The sequence below is a fragment of the Brachyhypopomus gauderio genome, unplaced genomic scaffold (genome assembly GCF_052324685.1).
Source record: "Brachyhypopomus gauderio isolate BG-103 unplaced genomic scaffold, BGAUD_0.2 sc56, whole genome shotgun sequence".
Classification (NCBI taxonomy): Eukaryota; Metazoa; Chordata; class Actinopteri; order Gymnotiformes; family Hypopomidae; genus Brachyhypopomus; species Brachyhypopomus gauderio.
In genome coordinates this window covers 617,076-622,595 of record NW_027506879.1, presented here as the reverse complement: position 1 = coordinate 622,595, position 5,520 = coordinate 617,076, and the positions used below count along the sequence as shown (strand labels likewise).

At 46.0% G+C, this 5,520-nt stretch overlaps 1 long non-coding RNA gene across 2 annotated transcripts; it reads right to left on the bottom strand.

Annotated features, from left to right (window-relative positions):
- Positions 1-204: 204 nt before the first annotated feature.
- On the bottom strand, positions 205-3,998 carry LOC143488876 (uncharacterized). Of its 2 annotated transcripts, none has more exons than XR_013124561.1 (3): positions 3,865-3,998; positions 1,387-1,493; positions 205-805 (listed from the first exon to the last, which is right to left on the bottom strand). It is a non-coding gene; the product is annotated as an uncharacterized LOC143488876 (long non-coding RNA). The 2 variants fall into 2 exon arrangements; XR_013124560.1 differs by lacking the exon at positions 3,865-3,998 and adding an exon at positions 3,347-3,573.
- Positions 3,999-5,520: the final 1,522 nt, after the last annotated feature.

Here is a 5,520-nt window from a genome sequence, read left to right as displayed (position 1 = left end):
ATGCTGAATCAGAACCTTCCTGAATCAGAACCCTCCTGAATCAGAAACTTCCTGAATCCTGAATCCGAACCCTCCTGAATGCTGAATCAGAACCTTCCTGAATCAGAACCCTCCTGAATCCTGTATCAGAACCCTCCTGAATCAGAAACTTCCTGAATCCTGAATATGAACCATCCTGAATGCTGAATCACAACCCTCCTGAATGCTGAATTAGAACCCTCCTGAATCAGAAACTTCCTGAATCCTGAATCTGAACCGTCTTGAATGCTGAATCAGAAACCTCTTGAATGCTGAATCAGAAACCTCCTGAATGCTGAATCAGAACCCTCCTAAATCCTGACTCCTCTTGAATCATCTCCCAGGGGGATGTTCTTCGCATTGAGAATATCTCTCTTTCCTCTCGCAGCCCACCTGGCGTATTCACCTGAATCTATAACTAGCATGGGAATATCCACACACCTTTCAGAGGATCCCATCTACATGTGCGATTTTCCCTGATAAAGGGATAGATAAAAGTAGACCTCCCGAGTTGCAAAAATGACAAAGCAATAGAAGACATAAGAGCGTTAGGGGAGGTAACGGTTCTCATTATGGGCTCCGAGCATTTCGTCTGCTAGAGCGTGCTTGTAACTTTTGACGTATTTCATTTTCATGCATGGTAAAACCCAATGGTCACCCAGACTTCTCTCCGATCCTCCGTGTAATGCCTACTGCTCGACGGTAGATTAACATTTGGTTCCTGTTCAAGAACAGTGAGCAGGGGCCATCGTGGATACCCATCTGTTTTCACATCTCTTCATCTTCTCTGAAACATGAACAGGAAAAAAAGAGAAATCAGTATGCAAGAGCTGAATCACAACAACAAAGGTAAATTGAAATGTCATTTTTTATTGGTGTGAAGAGATTGCAGTCTCAGGGTGGCGCAGTAGAGGGATATTGCCACACAAATGAAGGTTGGCAGTACCTGCCGTCACCGGCAACCTGCTTTAGCCCAGGGAGCTCTGTCTGTTAGATATATATCTCTCTGATCAAATTGTCTGTGTCTGATTTCCCAGGTCCCAGCGAAAAAGTGAATCTGTGAAGATAGCTGTAACCGGAAGTCTTCTGGGACAGACGCTTCACTTGTTTGTGTGTTTTGACTGACCTCACAAATCACAGAGTGATTTGAAGAGATGCTACAGCAAGGAAGGTCTACAGTGTCGTGGCAGGTCTGACTCACACTGTTAATATTAAAGCAAAAGTTTATCTAACTTCATCACAGAGGAAGTGTTCAGCAGTGTGCCTCACAGTCGTCACCAGTCTGTTGCAGTGGTGCGTGTCTATGTCTCCTACATATTCACAAGTTTTGTACTGCAGTGTTTGAACTTCAGTACAAAATGCAATTACATTTGAGTTATTTGCCAGATGTCAAGGACTTTGACTCCAAAGCTGCTCCATTCTGTCCTCTCAGTGTTCAGCTCCATGAGGTCAAGAGCTCCAAGGATATCTCACATCTAAAGGGCAGATAGCACCCATCTTAATACGCTCATCCTTAAAAACTGCTAAATCAAATTTTAAAGGTAATATATTATTCATTTGTTCCTGATACAGTTAGTGGGTTTAAGCGTACATGATGGAGAGGGAGAAGAGCAGGTTCCTCTCTGCTGCTTCTGAAGGCCTGGTTGTGAACTTTGGAGAAATACATTCATAAATGCAGAGCAGCTCTTCAGCATCGATAACGACGCTAATTAATATACGGGTCACGTTGGCAAGGCAACTGCATGTCCAGAGGCCTAAGGTGAGTCTAAAGCTGACAGTGCTGCTGTCCAGACCGTGAGAGCATGGACAGATTTATTATTGATCGCTAGATTTATTTGGACACATGGGGGGAGGGGTGGTCTGTAGGGAGCGCCAGGTGAATCTAAAACGCAGACACAATGCAAAGGAAATTCACACCCTTATTACTCAAATAGGCAGCCAGTGCCTAAAGGCTACGACTACAACCCCACCCACCACCCCACCCACACCCCCACCCCTGCCCCCCAACATACCATTTCACCTGTCAGCACTAACCTTCAATTGCAAACCTTTCAGCCAGTTTCCATCTCCATTTAAAAATGGATGAAGTGCCTCTCGCACTCGCCTCAGTGCCACTCAGTTCTGGCTGCGTTTGACAACTCCAGCATATCCGCTCAGAAGCTCAGACAGCACCCGCCGCTGATGTTTGTACTGCTTACAAGCAGATTATGTACTCCATACTAAGCATGTTACATGCTGGTTTTGACTGCTGTCTAATGCAAGACTCGTGCAAACAAAACCGCCATGCTGACTGGATGTAACGCTACATACGTCAAAGCAGGTTGCACTGATCACAGCTATTTGATTATAATTAGGTCAATGGAGCATTACACCAATACAGCAATTGACCAGACTGTCAATGTTTCTGATGGTATGGTCCGAGTGATTTATTCTCATGCCACTGAGACTGAACTTAGACTTACACCCTGATTTATGATCAGGATTTTAAAACAGGCATGGCCGTGTGTCACACTAGCACTCTCCTCTGTTATCACCTCCGCTCGGCTGTGGTCTCCACCACCAGGTCCTCGTGGATACGACCCACTTGATAGCCATCTGATGAACGTGCAGGAGATAACTGGTCTCATGGGCTCTCAGCATTAGGCCAGTTGAGATAAGCCCTATTAATTAAACTGCGTACTTACAGATGCATGCTCCCGGTCAGCTGTATGCTTTTGACTGCTGACCTTTTCAGAGTTTGAGACTGTGGGTTTTTTCTTCTTCTTCTCACAAACCGCGGATGCATTACAGAAGGATGATCCTCCGCACCCCCCCCCCAGGCCCCGCCCCCCACCCCCCATCTCTCCTGCTCTCCAGGGCTGCACAATTACCACTTGTCCTGGTAGCATATGGACCTGCTTGATTTCACAGGCTGCCAGACAGCACCGACACCTCTAAACAACATTTGAGGTGATGCCATTAACAACACACTCTTCAGGTCACCATCCACCCACCTGGGATGTAATTAGCAGTCAGGACAGTGGCACTGCGTTTGCTCTAATATGAGATCTTTCCTTCTTTCTCTTCTATGTCTAAAACAGATTTCTGAAAGTAAATTTAATTTATACATCCTTTTTTGTTATTTTTTCTGTTCTGATTGTCTGCTTTTGTGAACTAGAACACTGAAAAAATGAACAGTGAATTAGTTTCATTTTCAGCCCCCCAGGAACAAACCAAAACATTGGTCATCAGGTTTAGCTTTTGAATAATGCTCTTAATTTTCACAGATTTTGAGAACTCGAAAGAAAACTTTCTGTGAATAATTTTTTTAATAGATATTTTTCCTTACACCTCCAAAACAATCCAGTCAGTTTTCATTCTTCCCCATTTTCTCCTCCCCTCAACACCTCTTGTAGCTACTCCACACAGTCAGAAATGACACGTTTCTGAAGCTAACAGTGATTCGTTCTCCTTTCCAAAAAATATCAAACAGGTTTCCGTGTCCCTGTCTGCTCTTGAACGCAGAAGCAGAGGACTGGTCTGTCATCCGTGCAGGGCACCTTCAAACAGCTCAGATCTCGGAGCCGCTCACCCGTGAAACCGTCGGGTTGCACCTCTGTGCTCACAGACTAACATATAACCAAAGCCAAACCTGCAGCCAGATACCGAACCTCTGTCGAAATTTCATGAGAGCAGACGTGACCTGCCAATATCCTGTGGGTAACCGTTGTCAAAGAGCAGGTCCATGTCATTGACTGCAATTATAAAAACAAAGACCTTGGGGAACTTTCGGCCTGTCTTTGTTCACTGGAATGCTGGAGCTCAAAGGAAACAAGTGGCCATGTTGCCTATTAAACAGTTTTTTACCTTACAAGGACTTGTCCAAAAAAACTCTTCCAAAATGGCTCTTTTCATGGTGCACGAGCTCAGAATGCAGAAGAGGTTGGAATGTCATGAAAGCATTCTCTGATTCTTCCTCTCCCCCTTTCTCTCTCCCTCTCCCCATCTCCCTCTCTCCCCTCTCCCTCTCCTTCTCTCTCTCCCTCCCTCTCTCTCCCACTCTTAGTCATTCTTTGCTCTTTGACTGCACTCCTTCAGTTAGTCAGTAAGCCCTCCAGACTCCTGCTTCACTGCTATGCCCATCACAGATATCAGATTTAACTCGCCTGCTCACAGACTGTAAATTATTTAAGCCATGGAGAGCAGGAGCAATGGTGCAATCACCAAAAACAGCCATTTTCCAACATACCATCCAAACAGAGAAAAATAAAGCCGAAAATATAGTCCCAAAGTGAAACGCTCATACTAAATAAAAAATAGCATTAGTGTGTAACGTTCTGGATGTGCCGTGTGGTGTGTGCAGGTGTGTCGTGTTCAATTAACATGAGGCATTCGGTCACACTGACATCTTCCGAACTGCCTTGTTCTTGACGGCCAGCAGTGGCACCTGTCTCTCTGCCAAAACTTCACACGTCCATCCATCACTGCCTGAGATGACTCCACTCAACCTGTGCTGTCCAATCGACAAGGAGCTGCACGACGGTTCTCAGACCCTGCCAGCGCAAATGTGCACCTGCTCGGTGGAAATCACTTCCGAGATGGAGAGAGGCACTCCGAGGAAGACCACTGAGGAAGACCACTGAGAGCGTTTCTATTACTGTGATCAGGAGAGTAAAGAGTCTCTTCCCATCGCTTTGTCCAAAGAGAGGCAAACCATCACGTTGCTGGGCAGACTGCGAGCGGTTAATGAATACCCACTCCCTCTGACTACAGAGACGGGCGTGGCTCGCACTGGCCAGCAGCCCTTGGGTGCTGCGCTCTGGTTTGCTTTGAGGTAAGGAAGGAAACATGATCGCACCCTGCTCTGCTAAAGCAGCCCCGGTTTAATGCGGACCGCCACGTCCTGATGACACAGGGGCCCAACAGTGACTATTACTACATCCACAGGTGGAGGCCCACAGGTGGAGGCCCACAGGTGGAGGCCCACAGACACGCGTCCCCCTCGTGTCCAGAGCTTGTCTGACCTTCTTCTCGACTTCTCTTTAGGTTTCATTACAACAGCAAACTCTTTAACCACAACTGTACACCAGCATTTTACAGCTGATTTCTGAGCGCATGGATTTCCTGTTCAAGCACACAGCCTGTGTAATGTCCTGCCTTAAATGGTTGTAATTAGATTGAGCTCTGTGGAAAAGGTGCTCGTGTGCACAATCGATCTCACCAGTGCTTTACGGCAGTGTTAGCAGAAAACACAACTATCTACACGCTGCTGTTCTCTAGCATATGATCTGGAGTTTTTTAAATGGAGATGCAATTCTGAATGTCCATCACACCTTTTCCGTATAAGCTATTTAGCAGTAAATAAGATGTCAGTGAGCTTCGCTTATATTTCCTATGCATACAAATGGTCTCTTCTGCACTGAGATCGACTGCTTTCTCTGGGGGCTTAAGAGAGTCAGACTGATAATTTCAGGCTCTAATGTCCACAGCAGCCCCCCCCCAACATAACATCTTTGTGACTCT